Below are 19,418 nucleotides of genomic sequence, written 5' to 3'. Positions count from 1 at the left end.
TTCGATCCTCGCTCGTTCCGTTCATATTGTTGAACCGTTCGTTTGGACCCGTTAGTTCCTTTTTTTTAACACCATATATATAATCCCAAAGAAAGCAGGTGTTGACAGATGTGTAAATTACCGAACTATCAGTTTAATAAGTCACAGCTGCAAGATACTAACGTGAATTCTTTACAGACGAATGGAAAAACTGGTAGAAGCCTAACTTGGGGAAGATCAGTTTATATTCCGAAGAAATGTTGGAACACGTGAGGCAATACTGACCTTACGAGTTATCTTAGAAGAAAGATCAAGGAAAGGCAAACCTACGTTTCTTGCATTTGTAGACTTGGAGGAAGCTTTTGACAATGTTAACTGGAATACTATCTTTCAAATTCTGAAGGTGGCAGGGGTAAAATACAGGGAGCGAAAGGCTATTTACAATTTGTACAGAAAGCAGATGGCAGTTATAAGAGTCGAGGGACATGAAAGGGAAGCAGTGGTTGGGAAGGGAGTGAGACAGGGTTGTAGCCTCTCCCCGATGCTATTCAATCTGTATATTGAGCAAGCAGTAAAGGAAACCAAAAAAGTTCGGAGTAGCTGTTAAAATCAGTGGAGAACAAATAAAAACTTTGAGGTTCGCCGATGACATTGTAATTCTCTCAGAGACACAAAGGACTTGGAAGAGCAGTTGAACGGAATGGACAGTGTCTTGAAAGGAGGATATAAGATGAACATCAACAAAAGCAAGATAATGGAATGTAGTCGAATTAAGTCGGGTGATGCTGAGGGAATTAGATTAGGAAACGAGACACTTAAAGTAGTAAAGGAGTTTTGCTATTTGGGGAGCAAAATAACTGATGATGATCGAAGTAGAGAGGATATAAAATGTAGACTGGCAATGGCAAGGAAAGCGTTTCTGAAGAAGAGAAATTTGTTAACATCGAGTATAGATTTAAGTGTCAGGAGGTCGTTTCTGAAAGTATTTGTATGGAGTGTAGCCATGTATGGAAGTGAAACGTGGACGATAAATAGTTTAGACAAGATGGGAATAGCAGCTTTCGAAATGTGGTGCTACAGAAGAATGCTGAAGACCAGATGGGTAGATCACGCAACTAATGAGGAGGTATTGAATAGGATCGGAGAGAAGAGGACTTTGTGGCACAACTTGACAAGAAGAAGGGACCGGTTGGTAGGACATGTTCTGAGGCATCAGGGGATCACAAATTTAGCATTGGAGGGCAGTGTGGAGGTTAAAAATCGTAGAGGGAGACCAAGAGATGAATACACTAAGCAGATTCAGATGGGTGTAGGTTGCAGTAGGTACTGGGAGATGAAGAAGCTTGCACAGGATAGAGTAGCATGGAGAGCTGCATCAAACCAGTCTCAGGACTGAAGACAACGACAACAATTTATGGATCGGCAGCATGTTTTGTAGGGTATCGGTGTCTTCATTAATTGTCGCGTCCAGTATCTACTTGTTCTTTCTCGTCATTGTGGCCTTCATTCCGAAGACTAATTTGATGCAGCTCTCTACTGCATCCTGTGCAAGCCTCTTCATCTCCGAATAACTAGTGCAATGTACATCCATTTGAATCTACTTACTGTGTCCACCTCCAGTTTTCCTAAATTGTTGTACATACTGAAACGAGCACTCAGACATATTCAAATATCCACGCCTCGCCTGGGCCCCTCAACACCGACATTGGACTGTTGACTGGAAACATGTTGGCTGGTTGAACGAGTCTCGTTTCAGATTGTATCGACCAGATCGACGTGTACCGGTATGGAGACAACCTCACGAATCCACGGACTCTGCATTTCAGCAGGGGGCTGTTCAAGCTGTTGCAGCCTCTGTAATGGTGTGGGGCGTGTGGACTGGGAGTGATATGGGACCCCTGATACGTCTAGACACGACTCTGACAGGTGACACGTATGTAAACGCCGTATCTGATCACCTGCACCCATTCAAGTCCACTGTGCATTCCGACTGACTTGGCCAACTCCAACAAGACAATGCGACACCCCACACGTCCAGAGTTACTAGAGAGTGGCTGCAGGAACACTCTTCTTACATCTACATCTACATGGATACTCTGCAAATCACATTCAAGTGCCTGGCAGAGGGTTCATCGAACCGCCTTCAAAATTCTCTATTATTCCAATCTCGTATAGCGCGCGGAAAGAATGAACTCCTATATCTTTCCGTACGAGCTCTGATTTCCCTTATTTCATCGTGGTGATCGTTCCTCCCTATGTAGGTCGGTGTCAACAAAATATTTTCGCATTCGGAGGAGGAAGTTGGTGATTGGAAATTCGTGAGAAGATTCCGTCGCAACGAAAAACGCCTTTCTTTTAATGATGTCCAGCCCAAATCCTGTATCATTTCTGTGACACTCTCTCCCATATTTCGCGATAATACAAAACGTGCTGCCTTTCTTTGAACTTTTTCGAAGTACTCCGTCAATCCTATCTGGTAAGGATCCCACACAGCGCAGCAGTATTCTAAAAGAGGACGGACAAGCGTAGTGTAGGCAGTCTCCCTAGTAGAACTGTTACATTTTCTAAGTGTCCTTCCAATAAAACGCAGTCTTTCGTTAGCCTGCTCCGCAACATTTTCTTATGTGTTCCGTCCACTCTCTTAGCTAAGGTCGTAATCGGTTTAATGAGTAGAAAAATCTATTTGACAACAAACTAAAACATATACATACATCATATGGTCTGAAACCTCCTGGCAGATTAAAACTGTGTGCCCAACCGAGACTCGAACTCCGGACCTTTGCCTTTCGCGGGCAAGTGCTCTACCAACTGAGCTACCGAAGCACGACTCACGCCCGGTACTCACAGCTTTACTTCTGCCAGTACCTCGTCTCCTACCTTCCAAACTTTACAGAAGCTCTCCTGCGAACCTTGCAGAACTAGCACTCCTGAAAGAAAGGGTATTGCGGAGACATGGCTTAGCCACAGCCTGGGGGATGTTTCCAGAATGGACGAGGTACTGGCAGAAGTAAAGCTGTGAGTACCGGGCGTGAGTCGTGCTTCGGTAGCTCAGTTGGTAGAGCACTTTCCCGCGAAAGGCAAAGGTCCCGAGTTCGAGTCTCGGTCGGGCACACAGTTTTAATCTGCCAGGAAGTTTCATATCAGCGCACACTCCGATGCAGAGTGAAAATCTCATTCTGGAATCATATGGTCTATTTCAATAGTGGTACAAGTCCATTACCTCTACTTTTCTGCCTATCATGTTTCTGAAATTAATGATCCAAACAAAGAGAAAGAAAGGTTCATCTCTAGCAAGAAGCCATATGCTTGAATATTTCTGGTATCTCAAATGCATATTTTTCAGCGCTCATTTAACTTTATGACTTTGTATCTTAAAATGAACAAAAATGGACTTGTACCACTACATATATGAACAGAACAAAAATGCAATTACAACTAATGATACGCACAGTCATCGTAGCGTCGGTAATTGCTTGGCATCTCCGAGGCGTGCTTGAAACTAAGTTTTCCGCGTATTCACGTGGGAGAGACTTCGAAATGCGCCGAATTTGCGTTGACAGCTGTTTCCAGGTGAAGATCCTTTTTCCTTGCAGCTTTTTTTTTATGCAAGACCAAACGTTCTCAACAGGATTAGCGTCAGGCGAGTTTGAGGACCAGTCCAGTACCCGCACACGTCCCTCCTTTTTCCAGTCGCTGCAAATCCTGCTGCGCTGCTTCGGATCATTGTCCTCTTGCAATCTTCATTTTTGTCGATGAACCAACATTCGGCAGTCAGCATCAACCATCTTTGATAAACGCGAAGCATAAGCTGCACTCATGTCTCTTCTTGTATGTCTCAGTCAAGAACTCAGAGTAAACTAATGCTGTACGGACATTGCCTGAAGGACAGACACAAACGAGCAGTCTTGGTTGCAGTGTTAAAACTTTTTTATTATTTCCCAATGACGCGTTTCACTTCTACACTCCTGGAAATTGAAATAAGGACACCGTGAATTCATTGTCCCAGGAAGGGGAAACTTTATTGACACATTCCTGGGGTCAGATACATCACATGATCACACTGACAGAACCACAGGCACATAGACACAGGCAACAGAGCATGCACAATGTCGGCACTAGTACAGTGTATATCCACCTTTCGCAGCAATGCAGGCTGCTATTCTCCCATGGAGACGATCGTAGAGATGCTGGATGTAGTCCTGTGGAACGGCTTGCCATGCCATTTCCACCTGGCGCCTCAGTTGGACCAGCGTTCGTGCTGGACGTGCAGACCGCGTGAGACGACGCTTCATCCAGTCCCAAACATGCTCAATGGGGAGCAGATCCGAAGATCTTGCTGGCCAGGGTAGTTGACTTACACCTTCTAGAGCACGTTGGGTGGCACGGGATACATGCGGACGTGCATTGTCCTGTTGGAACAGCAAGTTCCCTTGACGGTCTAGGAATGGTAGAACGATGGGTTCGATGACGGTTTGGATGTACCGTGCACTATTCAGTGTCCCCTCAACGATCACCAGTGGTGTACGGCCAGTGTAGGAGATCGCTCCCCACACCATGATGCCGGGTGTTGGCCCTGTGTGCCTCGGTCGTATGCAGTCCTGATTGTGGCGCTCACCTGCACGGCGCCAAACACGCATACGACCATCATTGGCACCAAGGCAGAAGCGACTCTCATCGCTGAAGACGACACGTCTCCATTCGTCCCTCCATTCACGCCTGTCGCGACACCACTGGAGGCGGGCTGCACGATGTTGGGGCGTGAGCGGAAGACGGCCTAACGGTGTGCGGGACCGTAGCCCAGCTTCATGGAGACGGTTGCGAATGGTCCTCACCGATACCCCAGGAGCAACAGTGTCCCTAATTTGCTGGGAAGTGGCGGTGCGGTCCCCTACGGCACTGCGTAGGATCCTACGGTCTTGGCGTGCATTCGTGCGTCGCTGCGGTCCGGTCCCAGGTCGACGGGCACGTACACCTTCCGCCGACCACTGGCGACAACATCGATGTACTGTGGAGACCTCACGCCCCACGTGTTGAGCAATTCGGCGGTACGTCCACCCGGCCTCCCGCATGCCCACTATACGCCCTCGCTCAAAGTCCGTCAACTGCACATACGGTTCACGTCCACGCTGTCGCGGCATGCTACCAGTGTTAAAGACTGCGATGGAGCTCCGTATGCCACGGCAAACTGGCTGACACTGACGGCGGCGGTGCACAAATACTGCGCAGCTAGCGCCATTCGACGGCCAACACCGCGGTTCCTGGTGTGTCCGCTGTGCCGTGCGTGTGATCATTGCTTGTACAGCCCTCTCGCAATGTCCGGAGCAAGTATGGTGGGTCTGACACACCGGTGTCAATGTGTTCTTTTTTCCATTTCCAGGAGTGTATTTAGGCATCTTCGGATTGGTCCATATTTGGTAGCGATGGGTACATAGGATGCCGCGCATAAAATATCCCAGCAGGTAAATGCCCCTTGTCAAAGCTTTTAAGTGTGTTGTGTGCAGCTAGAATATTCACTACGCCTCCGGTCTTTACTGTAAGCTTGATTCCTTATACTTTCCTTTAGACTGCGCCACATGCCGCAATAAGGAGGTCCTTAGTGTTTTTGAAGTTCTGACAAGGATCATTTAACCTGCTGGAATATTTTATGCGCGGTATCCCATGTACCTATCGCTATCAAATATCAGCCAATCCGAAAATGCGCCATTGGGAAATAATAAAAAAATGTGCCACTGTAACCAAAACGGCCTGTTTCTTCATGCCATACATACTGTTCGCAGTACCAACCCCGATATGAACTGGAAAAAGTTTTAAGGTTTCCTCTGTTGGAGGTGTGAAAAAACTAATACGATATCTCTTACCACATGTATACGCTCTTACTTAACAGACCGTATATGTACATAGCCATGTGCACAAGCCGCTTTTTGATTTCAAATGATTTATTTATTTATGAAAAACGTTTGTATAATGTGCTACATTTTATCCACTAACGTGACAACTTGGTGTGAGGTTCCAACTGAAGACAAAAAGCAAAAAAACAAAAATTCAGTACATGAAGATAAGATCAAAGTCCATGGAAATCGGTCGTTTTAAATAAACAAGCATGTATGCGATTTTGGCTGTAGAAACTTTTTATACACTACTGGCCATTAAAAGTTGGTACACCACGAAGATGACGTGCTACAGACGCGAAATTTAACCGACAGGAAGAAGATGCTGTGATATGCAAATGATTAGCTTTTCAGAGCATTCACACAAGGTGGATTCGGTGGCGACACCTACAACGTGCTGACATGAGGAAAGTTTCCAACCGATTTCTCATACGCAAACAGCAGTTGACCGGCGTTGCCTGGTGAAACGTTGTTGTGATGCCTCGTGTAAGGAGGAGAAATGCGTACCATCACGTTTCTGACTTTGATAAAGGTCGGATTGTAGCCTATCGCGATTCCGGTTTATCGTATCGCTACATTGTTGCTCGCGTTGCTGGAGATCGGTGGGTTCAGGAGGGTAATACGGAATGCCGTGCAGGATCGCAAGGGCCTCGTATCACTATCAGTCGAGATGACAGGCATCCTATGCGCACGGCTGTAACGGGTCGTGCAGCCACGTCTCGATCCCTGAGTCAACAGATGGGGACGTTTGCAAGACAACAACCATCTGCACGAACAGTTCCACGACGTTTGCAGCAGCATGGACTGTCAGCTCGGAGACCGTGGCTGCAGTTACCCTTGACGCTGCATGACAGACAGGAACGCCTGCGATGGTGCACTCGACGAACCTGGGTGCACGAATGGCAAAACGTCATTTTTTCGGATGAATCCAGGATCTGTTTACAGCCTGACGATGGTCGCATCCGTGTTTAGCGACATCACGATGAACGCACATCGGAAGCGTGTATTCGTCATCGCCATACTGGCATATCACCCGGCGTGATGGTATGGGGTACCATCGGTTACACGTCTCTGTCACCTCTTGTTCGCATTGATGGCACTTTGAACAATGGACGTTACATTTGAGATGTGTTACGATCTGTGGGTCTACCCTTCATTCGATCCCTGCGAAACCCTGCATTTCAGCAGGATAATGCACGACTGCATGTTGCAGGTCCTGTACGGGCCTTTCTGGATACAGAAAATGTTCGACTTCTGCCCTGGCCAGCACATTCTCTAGATCTCTCACCAATTGAAAACGTCTGATCAATGGTGGCCGAGCAACTGGCTCGTCACAATACGCCAGTCACTACTCTTGATGAACTGTGGTATCGTGTTGAAGCAGCATGCGCAGCTGTGCCTGTACACGCCACCCAAGCTCTGTTTGACTCAATGCCCAGGCGTATCAAGGCCGTTATAACTGCCAGAGGTGATTGTTCTAGGTACTGGTTTCTGAGGGTGTGTGCACCAAAATTGCCTGAAAACGTAATCACCTGTCAGTTCTAGTATAATATATTTGCCCAATGAATACCCGTTTATCATCTGCATTTCCTCTTGGTGTGGCAATAGGAATGGCCAGGAGTGTAAATACTTATATGATTGTTGCCTGAATTACTCTAGGGAGTTAGTTCCTTTGAACGGCACAGCCGGTTTTCTTCCCCATCCTTGGAAACACTCGCAACTATGTTCTCTGTCTCCGATGCCTCGATACCGACGAAACGATAAGCCGTAATGTTGCTTCTCTGTTTCCTTGCCTAGGGCTCCTCCTACAGTTTAACCCCCTGCCCCCTCCTACCCCACCCCACGCGGCTTTCCCTCCCAAATACACACATTTCTCTCAGTTACCGTATAGACAGTTTGTTGATGATTCCGGATCTGTACATTCTTTTAATAACTTTGTGCATTAATTATTTTTTTTTTCGAATTTGAAAGTATAGCTCCTCGTTAATTACCTGAAGTACCCATGTACTTCAGCATTCTTTTGTAGTAGCGTCCTTCTTTTCAAGAGCGCACTACAAACCAATTTGATTTACAGTGTTTCAGTGGTTGGTATTTTTAATCTTTTTCCTGTATTTGGAGAAAACCGCTGAATAATAGTGTCCTACGAATGTTGTTTAACCCCCTGTCCTGTTCCTATGGCTACTGTAGTGAGAGTCGTTGTAACACTCGCTTCATTGCGATATCGGCATGTATGATTTCCAGCTGGTAATTCGTGGCATGTTTTTTTGTTTTGTTTCAGGTGAGTAGCAGTGCTTTAGACTTGGCGAGTTTTCCTGAGCTGTAAACGGCGCTTCGAGAGGTAGGACTAAGTCACGTAACAACTAACGCAAGTCTCAGTACAAGAGAAAGCCTACAGTATACGAGGGCAGTTCAATAAGTAATGCAACACATTTTTTTTCTCGGCCAATTTTGGTTGAAAAAACCGGAAATTTCATGTGGAATATTTTCAAACATTCCCGCTTCGTCTCGTTTAGTTTCATTGACTTCCGACAGGTGGCAGCGCTGTACGGAGCTGTTAAAATGGCGTCTGTAACGGATGTGCGTTGCAAACAACGGACAGTGATCGAGTTTCTTTTGGCGGAAAACCAGGGCATCTCAGATATTCATAGGCGCTTGCAGAATGTCTACGGTGATCTGGCAGTGGACAAAAGCACGGTGAGTCGTTGGGCAAAGCGTGTGTCATCATCGCCGCAAGGTCAAGCAAGACTGTCTGATCTCCCGCGTGCGGGCCGGCCGTGCACAGCTGTGACTCCTGCAATGGCGGAGCGTGCGAACACACTCGTTCGAGATGATCGACGGATCACCATCAAACAACTCAGTGCTCAACTTGACATCTCTGTTGGTAGTGCTGTCACAATTGTTCAACAGTTGGGATATTCAAAGGTTTGTTCCCGCTGGGTCCCTCGTTGTCTAACCGAACACCATAAAGAGCAAAGGAGAACCATCTGTGCGGAATTGCTTGCTCGTCATGTGGCTGAGGGTGACAATTTCTTGTCAAAGATTGTTACAGGCGATGAAACATGGGTTCATCACATCGAACCTGAAACAAAACGGCAATCAATGGAGTGGCGCCACACCCACTCCCCTACCAAGAAAAAGTTTAAAGCCGTACCCTCAGCCGGTAAAGTCACGGTTACAGTCTTCTGGGACGCTGAAGGGGTTATTCTGTTCGATGTCCTTCCCCGTGGTCAAACGATCAACTCTGAAGTGTATTGTGCTACTCTTCAGAAATTGAAGAAACGACTTCAGTGTGTTCGTAGGCACAAAAATCTGAACGAACTTCTCCTTCTTCGTGACAACGCAAGACCTCACACAAGTCTTCGCACCCGAGAGGAGCTCACAAAACTTCAGTGGACTGTTCTTCCTCATGCACCCTACAGCCCCGATCTCGCACCGTCGGATTTCCATATGTTTGGCTGAATGAAGGACGCAATCCGTGGGAGGCACTACGCGGAAGTTATTGATGCAGTAAGACGTTGGCTCCGACATCGACCAGTGGAATGGTACCGTGCAGGCATACAGGCCCTCACTTCAAGGTGGCGTAAGGCCGTAGCATAGAATGGACATTACGTTGAAAAATAGTGTTGTGTAGCTAAAAGATTGGGGAATAACCTGATGTATTTCAATGCTGAATAAAACAACCCCTGTTTCAGAAAAAAAAATGTGTTGCATTACTTATTGAACTGCCCTCGTAAAAGTGAAAAACACAAGATTATTCGTAAGAACGAAAAATGACGCGTATTAGTGGATAGGGACGTCTCCCCTTGGTTTAGATTCACAATACGCGCGCGCCGCAACGTAGTTCCAGAGCACTCCGCGAGGGGGCAGGCGTGACAGAGCGCGTATGGAGAGCCTGTATACAGAGAGAGTGGCCATAGGTGAAGTTGCCCGTGATTGGTTGATTAGCTTTGGCGCCATTTTTCTGCCAAACGTCTCTCGCGCTTCGTATGTTCGCCGTGCTTTTGAGTTGAATTGAAGTACAGAGGACTTATGGAAACGATTAAAAGGTATTTCAATTATTGAGAGACTCGTTATGCGTTGTGCATGTATGTTCTATTTAGTTGTATATCGTTTTTAGTACGTAATTATCGTTTGCGGTCTTAAATACGAGTTGAAATAATTAAGCGTTTTGTGATGAAGTCGGTAGGCCTACAGGCTCTCTAAGCGGGTAGAGCCAACACCGACTCAAAGGAAGGCTTCGGCGCTTGTTTGTGACGTCACGTCAGCTAGGCACGGCGAACGCCAAGTCTGTTGCAGGCATACTCATAATGGTGGTGTCTCCCTCTGTGAAACTATTGGCGGTAGCTGACGAACACACATTGATCTGAGAGATTTCTGCAATCAATTAATTGTGCAATTCATTACACTTCTTAAACAAATGGTGTACTCCTGAACTTAAATTTCCACCTGTTCTAAGGATTGACATACAAAAACAACTTCATGGTCCAGCAGCAACAGAATTCGTGCTTTTTTACCTTATTTGTAAATCTGAGGAAGTTACGTTTGTACTGGGTTGCTTTTACAAGAAACTGTGAACATATTGGTGCTCTTCTTTAGGTATCTCGGTTGACTATGGGGTGAGGAGCACTGAATGTTAATGAAATATCTTGCGATTGTACACATTGGGGGAGGGTGTGGGGGACAGAAGAAGAGGCAAAAGAGAGATACTTGTTTTATCAAATGAATTTTTTTTATCTTATAAAGTTTCTCCTTTCAGTTGCAAGAGCGGGATATTTATGTTTTCTAATGTGCATGTTTAAAAAAAGTTTGAGCTCAGCAGTGTTTTCGATGTATGAAGCTATTTTGTTTCCTGTTTAGAATTCCTTTCGTTGAAAACGACTGTAATCTAATGACTGGCAACAGTCTGGCATTTACACATGTAAATTAGTTCACATTTCCAGTGACGATGTCAAACGAAAATAAATAAATTAATTAAAGAAACGAGTTCATCGTAAGGGGGTTGGGGTAGGTTTCGATAACAAAATGGATCAAGTAAATATAGTTATTCGAATGTAAAATTTCCGAAGCTTGCAATGGGGCAAAGCGTCTTCTCATATTGATCTACGTTCGTTTCGACAGGATTGAGTAATACAGAAGTATGATCTTCATTTGTAGCTTCACGATAGTAAGAAAATCTTTCATCTAAATAAAACTGCAGAATCCAAAACAATACCAAACAGTTTGTCCCAAAATAAGAGATTCTATAGTGATAAGCACGCCCAGGCGTTTCTGCCTGCAACAGACCTGGCGTTCGCCGTGCCTAGCTGACGTGACGTCACCAACAAGCGCCGCGGCCTTACTCTGAGTCGGTGTTGGTAGAGAGCTCAGTGTGTCGCGTATCAGGGTTCTCGCGAGACTAGCAAATCCAGAACGTAAAACAGATGGAAAGCTTGTGATAAAACAATGGAAAACGTCCTTCTCTTCTTGCAGAGTAACCACACATCGAGTGTTAAAATGGAGAAACTGGTAGACCTGTAGAAGAACGGCTCCTTAAAACTGAAGTACCAAGAATCAGATTTATGCGACTTCTGGGTTTCTGTTCAACGAGATTACCCTCACCTGAGTCTTGCTGTAGGTTGCTGCAACACATTTTCTATTATGACTAATATAAAAAGAGTTAAACGTGAGAGCTTCAGAAAGTTAGATGAAGAACTGCGTCTGAACTTGCCCTGCATCCGAGCTAATATAAGACAGTTTCGTAATGCTCGACAAACCCGCGTGCATCACTGAAAAATTTGTTTCTGTGGAAAGGTATTTCATGTACATTTATGTTGCACTTAGACATGAAGTACAAAAGTTAATATTAATTTCAAATATGATAGATTACAGCTAGGGTCATTGCTAAAATAACGGCGACACTTCTTCACGGAAATATCGGTAACGAAAAAGCAATGTCGAGTGCCAGTATTTCTATTTTGTATCGTACTTTCCTCGTAATTTTGTTCCTTTGAGATTGTAGCAGAACATGATCGCACTTTCACTGTGTGAAAGTGTCTTATTACTTTTTGAGCTTTCGTCACGTCAAGCCTTTCTGTTACATTATGTGAAGCAAGTATACGTGAAAACAAAGAAAAAGTTCGACTGCACCAGGCTGGTGGGCGGGGGGGGGGGGGGGGGGGGGGGGGGGAGGGGGGAGTGGCGGCGTGAATAGAATAACAAGATTTCCGATGTGAAGAAATAGGACACTAATAGCGTTACAAAACAATTTTTAATACAGGCGCTACCAAAAGAAACTGCTACGTTTAACTTCACCATGCTGTTTTGGCAATACAAGTGCTAAAAAAAAGGAAAAAGGGGGAAGTGGATATGAAGTGTTACGAACACACCTCATATGTGACGAAACAGAACGACGGAGCCATCGGACATCTTTTACTGTGTCACTTATATGCAGTTACCATTATTAGCAAAAGTGGTTATCGCCCAAGCGTGAATGTGCATCGTTTCCTTTTCAATTCTTGCTCTGCACGCTGCTAGCTTGTTGATGTACAGAACATCTAATAATAAATCAATACCGATACATACAGCTCTAAAACTGGCAGTGTATTTACAATGCGTAGCCGATATTTTTATAGACCGTTATGTCGATATTTTTAGGCAACGGCCTTGCCGCAGTGGATACACCAGATCACCGAAGTTAAGCGCTGTCGGGCGTGGCCGGCACTTGCATGGGTGACCATCCAGCCGCCATGCGCTGTTGCCATTTTCCGGGGTGCACTCAGCCTGGTGATGCCAATTGAGGAGCTACTCGACCGAAACTATGTGGCAGATTAAAACTGTGTTCTGGACCGAGACTCGAACTCGGGACCTTTGCCTTTCGTGGGCAAGTGCTCTAGCAACTGAGCTACCCAAGCACGAATCACGCCCCGTCCTTTACTTCCGACAGTACCTCGTCTCCTAGTTTCCAAAGTTCACAGAAGCTCTTCTGCGAACCTTGCTGAACTAGCATTTCTGGATGAAAGGATACTGCAGAGACATGGCTTAGCCATAGCCTGGGGGATTTTTCCAGAATGAGAAAACATGGGAACAAGTCCCATAGTGCTCAGTGCCATTTGCACCATTTTTTTGAGGTTTGAACGGGGCTTGTGCACTTCACAGCCCCATACCATGTGCAGTTGGTCATGACGCAATTGATGTTTTAGGTTGCTCTGTATTGAACTTCTTGTCCTTGGAGCGTTCGGAGTTTTATTTCGATTTTTTTTTTCACAATTCAGTACACCTTCTTCCTGTTTTCATGCTTGATCTGTGTTCAGTTTCCAGCCCACATCTCGTGGTCGTGCGGTAGCGTTCTCGCTTCCCACGCCCGGGTTCCCGGGTTCGATTCCCGGCGGGGTCAGGGATTTTCTCTGCCTCGTGATGGCTGGGTGTTGTGTGCTGTCCTTACGTTAGTTAGGTTTAAGTAGTTCTAAGTTCTAGGGGACTGATGACCATAGATGTTAAGTCCCATAGTGCTCAGAGCCATTTGAACCATTTGTGTTCAGTTTCTGACAGGGTATCCACTGGACCATCTTACCACTAAAACTGAGGGCTGTGCTCTGGGGAGTTTCGCTTATGAGTGACTAAAGTGCGCGTCATTTACGACGGCGGCCGAGTTTAGGTTCGTTCTGCGCATCTGACGTCGCAAAACACAGCCAGCCAATGAACAGAGAACGACGTTGCCAGAGCTCGACTGCAGTGCAGAGCACGGACGAGTGTCTTCAGTTTTAGAAACGTTCAGCCGTAAATAAAGTAATCGAACAAAAGCAGTGTCTTGATAGCAGACTTTCATTTATAGAAAGTTTGGAAAAAGCATTCTTTATACCAATTGCTTCATATTCTATTAATTAATTAAATCAAACAAGCAATAAGCCTCCTAATTCAGGCGATAGCAAGGAAAGGTGTTTGTATCATTCTCACTAACCGCTTTTTCGCAATAAAGAACAGCGGTAATTGTTATTTCCTATTGTACTTCGACGAAACGTGGGTAATTCATAGTCATACCAACAGTGTTTGTCGATATTTCGCGTGATATTTTAAAGTCCTCCGGGAGATACCTTGAATGACGAGCTGCGTTAGCGTAATGGTTAAAGTATAGCCGGCACGGTAGCTCAGCATGTTCGGTCAGAGGGTTAGCAGCCCCCTGTAATAAAAAAACTGAGCTAATCGATCAACAACGAACTTGAAGGGATATCTTACGACGTCCGCCCCGAGCAGATGCAACGAACAAAAGCGAACAAAATGAGCTAAAAAAAAGTGTATGGCTGCTAAGCGAAAAGTTTTGAGTTCAAACCTTGTTCGATGCTCAATATTTTCTTTATTTAAAAACAATATCGAAGTGCCTTACTTCATGAATTTTATTCGTTTGAATCTATTTTTTTGAAATTTCTAGTGGCAAGTAAAATCGACCATATGGAAAGTATACGCTGTGGACTTTTACCTCTGCAAACTCTTAAAAATTTCGTGCAATGGTTTGCTACATTTAATGCTGCACAGTAACTGCGTTGAACATCGAAACAAAATTAAGTCATTTATGGGGGGGGGGGGGGGGGGAGGAGGTATCAGTCAAGAAGATGTGTAAAAATCAAAGTTTTGGGCCAAATAGTTTTTGTGAAATCGAATGATAAAGTGTGTCAAAGCAGTGGGAACATCATGTGTCTGCACAGGCGAGCAGTGCAGTGATGACAAAATCGCGCACAGCGCGGAATGCGGGGAGCACGTCTCTGTAGCAGCGAAAGGCTTAATGCGGCCGTGGTGGCTTTACTTCATAAACTGCGCGCTCCCCCCTAAACGTAAGTTAGCGAACTATACTATACTATGGCGCTGCTTCTCTTGGCGCGTACAACTGGCAACGCAGTAATCTCCCGCGTCTGGGCTGGTATGCGCGAGCCGCCAAGATAAAAGAATTGAGCTCTTCCTGAGGTGTTGTCCATTTTGACTGGAACGTCCGTTCCATTTGTCAAGCTGAGTAAACCATTTCTCCGAAACACTATCTCTATCTATTGCCAGTATAGATAAGAAGGCTTGTTCGTGATTTTAAATACGACCTAGGTCTTCGAAGGCCAGTTGTGTACTGCATTCCACTGCGAATGAGCCACGTCTTACGTGCCGCAGACTTTCGTTAACAGTGGACGTGAGCGGCACACCCCACTGAAACAACACAGTTAGTCAGCTGCCGCTGAGCGGTGCATCGAATACGATCACGACATAAATGCCAGTCTCGTGTTCAAGCTGTCGTGCGTGCTCACATGTGGATTCGTAGCAACGGAAGCGAGAACAGTAACTTCGGCAGCTCCGTCTGTGCGAGTGCTACGACGATTGCGTTGTCGTGGGCTGAAACTTCCCGTTTCCTGAAGCGTCGCAACAAGACGAGAAAACATTAGTCGGGAAGGTGGGTTCTTGTCAGGATATCACTCTCTGTACTGTTCCGCTGTTTGCGTAGCATTTCGCCTAGCTTCAACAACAACGTTATGTTGTGTCCATTGTAATTATCTGGGCTGTTATGCCGTGGTCGGTTGATGAATTCTGTGTCGACACCCAACGTTTCGTCTCCGACTGCGGGAGACATCTTCAAGGGGGTCCGTAGCTCGATGGAAGGTCCAACACACACACTGGCTCGCTACTGACTGCCGCTAAATTCCCTGTCCGCGCCGCGGCGTGACGTCACGTGTTTTGGAAACGTCAGTGCAGTTGGCCGCTGTCCGTCGCCGTCGATCGCCGTTGCCATCTCCCAGTGGTGGACGGGTGGTACACGTCTTCTTCTACACCGGCATCCATATACCGTTTAATTTCACGCCCTCCTCCTTTCGGTTGAAATTATTAGGGTGTTTGGCGATTTCGATTGCCTCCCTGTAGAGCCTTTCGTAATATCCGCTTGTGGCCGTTAGTACTTGCGTCTCCTCGAAAGGAATATGGTGGTTCCCTGGCTGGAAAGCATGCTCCGCAACAGCTGATCGTTCCGTTTCTCCTCTTCTACAATTTCCCTTGTGCTCTTCCAAACGTTTAGAAACAGTTCTTTTAGTGGTACCCACATAAACATCACCACAGCTGCATGGGATCCTATACACACCAGCTCTTTCCAATTGTTTGCGAGCGTCCTTGCCAGGCTTAAGGTATTCCTGTATCTTCCTGGTCGGCTTGTAAATTACGGTAATATTCCGCTTCGTCAAGATCTTCCCTATTCTTTCCGTTACATTTTTAACAAACGGCAGGAAAACCTTAGATTTTGCAGTAGCCTGTACGTCAGTATGATTTCTGCGTGGCTGCCTCAACGCACGTTTTATTTCGGCGGACGAATATCCGTTCTTCATAAGTGCATTGTGGAGATGTTGCAACCCAGCGTCGAGCAACTCAGGTTCACAAATGTTTCTAGCTCTGTCCGCTAACGTCTTGATAACACCCCGCTTCTGTTGTGGGTGGTGGTTCGAATCCCGGTGCAAATAACGGTCCGTGTGCGTGGGTTTGCGGTACACTGAGTGGCCCAAACTACCATTTTCGTTTCTAAAAACAAGCACATCGAGGAAATGTAATTTGCCGTCTACCTCCTCCTCCATTGTAAACTGAATTCTCGAGTTTATACTGTTCAGATGTTCGTGGAACCGGCTTAGTTCCTCCCTGCTATGTCTCCACAGTACAAACGTGTCATCCAAGTATCGGAACCATACATTTGGTTTTTCGCTGGCAGTAGCTAAGGCCTGTTCTTCGAATTTCTCCATAAAGAAGTTTGCAATTACGGGACTTAGGGGGCTTCCCATAGCCACGCCATCCGTTTGCTCATAAAACTGTTCATTCCACTTGAAGTATGTGGTCGTCAAACAATACTTCCAGCCAGGGAACCACCATATTCGTTTAGAGGAGACGCAAGTAGTAGCGGCCACGAGCGGATACTACGAAAGGCTCTACAGGGAGTCAATTTTGGTGGTCAAAGAGAGTTTGTTGTTTTTCCAAACACGTGTAGAGAGTTTGCCAAAAGTTGTCTCAGCTCTTCCAATGCGAGCATCAATTTCCTTGTCAACAGACATTTTTGATTCTTTAGTAGATCCAAGATAGCAGAAGTTATCTACGACTCGCAGAATAGTGCCATCTAGTGTGATATTCTGCTTTGTGTTAGCACCCTGAACCATAATTACGGTCTTACTGCTGTTTACACTCGTCGAGAATAGGTGGCATGCGTGACTAAATCTTGAGACTAGCTCTTGCAGCTCTTCTGCGGAGTTCGAAACAATTGCAGCAACATCAGCATACAGGAGTTCACGAGCGACTATCTCGCACATAAGAAAACAGTGTTGCCTTTACTGTTCTGCTGACTTACATTCCCCACAGATGAGTAGCATCTCTTCGTTGGTGTACATTCTACTCACGCAACTCTTCAACTGACGATGGTTGGCGTAATGACGGGTGTGCATTCTACTCATGTTTACATTTGTCCTCTGTCGACGTCAGCACGTGGATGTTTTCCGTTACCCCGAGTACCTGCACTAACCGCTGGGAGCGTCAACGTCAGTGTTGTGTTATGTAATTAATGACGTTTGTGTTTCAGTGAATGGTACACTGTAATACATTTTTGAATAGGCCTTTAAGAGAGGAAATGAATTGCCAAATAAAAAATACTGGGTGCCATTTAAAAAAACTCATACCACTGTTCATATGTTTGTAAAAAACAAAGCTGCAAACAAGCTGTCCCACTGACGGCCAAAGAACATTTTCTTAAAACATTTTGTAATTTTCATCTGGACAAACAAGTTATTTAGGGTGGTCAAGATAAATGGGACACCCTGTATTGACACAGAGATTTTCGACTATAGTTCAATTCTTTTATCTTGGCGGCTCGCGCATGCCCGCCCAGACGCGCGAGATTGCTGCGTTGCCAGTTGCACACGACGCACGCGCCAATAGAAGCAGCGCCATAGTATAGTATAGTTCGCAAACTTACGTTCAGAGGGGAGCGCGCAGTTCATGAAGTAAAGCCACCACGGCCGCATTAACCCTTTCGCTGCTACAGAGACGTGCTCCCCGCATTCCGCGCTGTGCGCGATTTTGTCATCACTGCACTGCTCGCCTGTGTAGACACATGGTGTTCCCACTGCTTTGATACACTTTATCATTCGATTTCACAAAAACTATTTGGCCCAAAAATTTGATTTTTCACACATCTTCTCGACTGATACCTTCCCCCCATAAATGACTTAATTTTGTTTCGGTGTTCAACGCAGCTATTGTGCAGCATTAAATATAGTAAACCATTGCACGAAATTTTGAAGAGTTTGCAGAGGTAAAAGTCCATAGAGCATACTTTCCATATGGTCGATTTTAGTTCTCACAATGTTGAGAATGAAATGTGGACAAGATACCTAAATTTCATATAAAATTTACTCTATAACAATATCTCATTTAAGTACCACATAGGTGTCATATGTAATATTGAGAAATATTCCGTCTTTCGCGACTGTAACAAAAGTTTTATTTACACTGAGCACGTTTGGCTTTATGTTAAATAAAGAGACAAAGCACCAGAAATTTCAAAAAGTTGCATTCAAACGAATATAATTCGTGAAGTAACGCACTTCGATATTGTTTTTAAATAATGAAAATATTACGCTCTGCACAAGGTTTGAACCCATAACGTTTCGCATAGAAGCCCATCACCTTAACTGTTACACTATCGCAGCTCGTCTGACTGCAGATCCCCATGAAGACTCTAACACGTCACACAAAATACTCACAAACACTGTTGGTATGACTATGAATTACGTTTCGTCGAAGTACAATAGGAAATAAACAATTACTGCTGTTCTTTATTGCGAAAAGGCGGTTCATGTGATTGATACCAACACCTTTCCTTGCTATCGCCTGAATTAGGAGGCTTATTGCTTGTTTGGTTTAATTAATTAATAGAACATGAAGCAATTGGTATAAAGAATGCTTTTTCCAAACTTTCTATAAAAGAAAGTCTGCTATCAAGACATTGTTTTTGTTCGATTTCTTTATTTATGGCTGAACGTTTCTAAAACTGAAGACACTCGTCCGTGCTCTGCACTGCAGTCGAGCTCTGGCAACGTCGTTCTCTGTTCATTGGCTGACTGTGTTTTGTGAGGTCAGATGCGCAGAACGAACCTAAACTCGGCCGCCAACATAAATGACGCGCACTTTAGGTAACCTTAAGAGTGTGTCTCTATAAAGCGGAGAAAGATAATTTAGATGCGAATTAGGAAATTTAATTTTCTATTACCTATCCCCTTTGACATCGGCCTTGCCGCAGCGGTAACACCGGTTCCCGTCAGATCACCGAAATTAAGCGCTGTCGGGCTGGGCTAGCACTTGGATGGGTGACCATCCGGTCTGCCGAGCGCTGTCGGCAAGCGGGGTGCACTCAGCCCTTGTGAGGCAAACTGACGAGCTACTTGATTCAGAAGTAGCGGCTCCGGTCTCGGTAACTGACATACGGCGGGGAGAGCGGTGTGCTCTAGATATAGGTCGTTCGCGAACTAACGGGTCCAAAGCAACGGTTCAACAATATGAACGGAACGAGCCAGGATCGAA

The 19,418-nt window shown here is 45.4% G+C and overlaps 1 pseudogene; it reads left to right on the top strand.

Moving 5' to 3' along the window:
- The first annotated feature begins 19,118 nt into the window (after positions 1–19,118).
- Positions 19,119–19,236, top strand: LOC124554352 (annotated as a pseudogene).
- Positions 19,237–19,418: the final 182 nt, after the last annotated feature.

Source organism: Schistocerca americana, chromosome 11, assembly GCF_021461395.2.
Source record: "Schistocerca americana isolate TAMUIC-IGC-003095 chromosome 11, iqSchAmer2.1, whole genome shotgun sequence".
NCBI lineage: Eukaryota > Metazoa > Arthropoda > Insecta > Orthoptera > Acrididae > Schistocerca > Schistocerca americana.
Note: the sequence above shows the minus strand (reverse complement) of the source record. Positions and strands in the feature narration are given on the sequence as shown.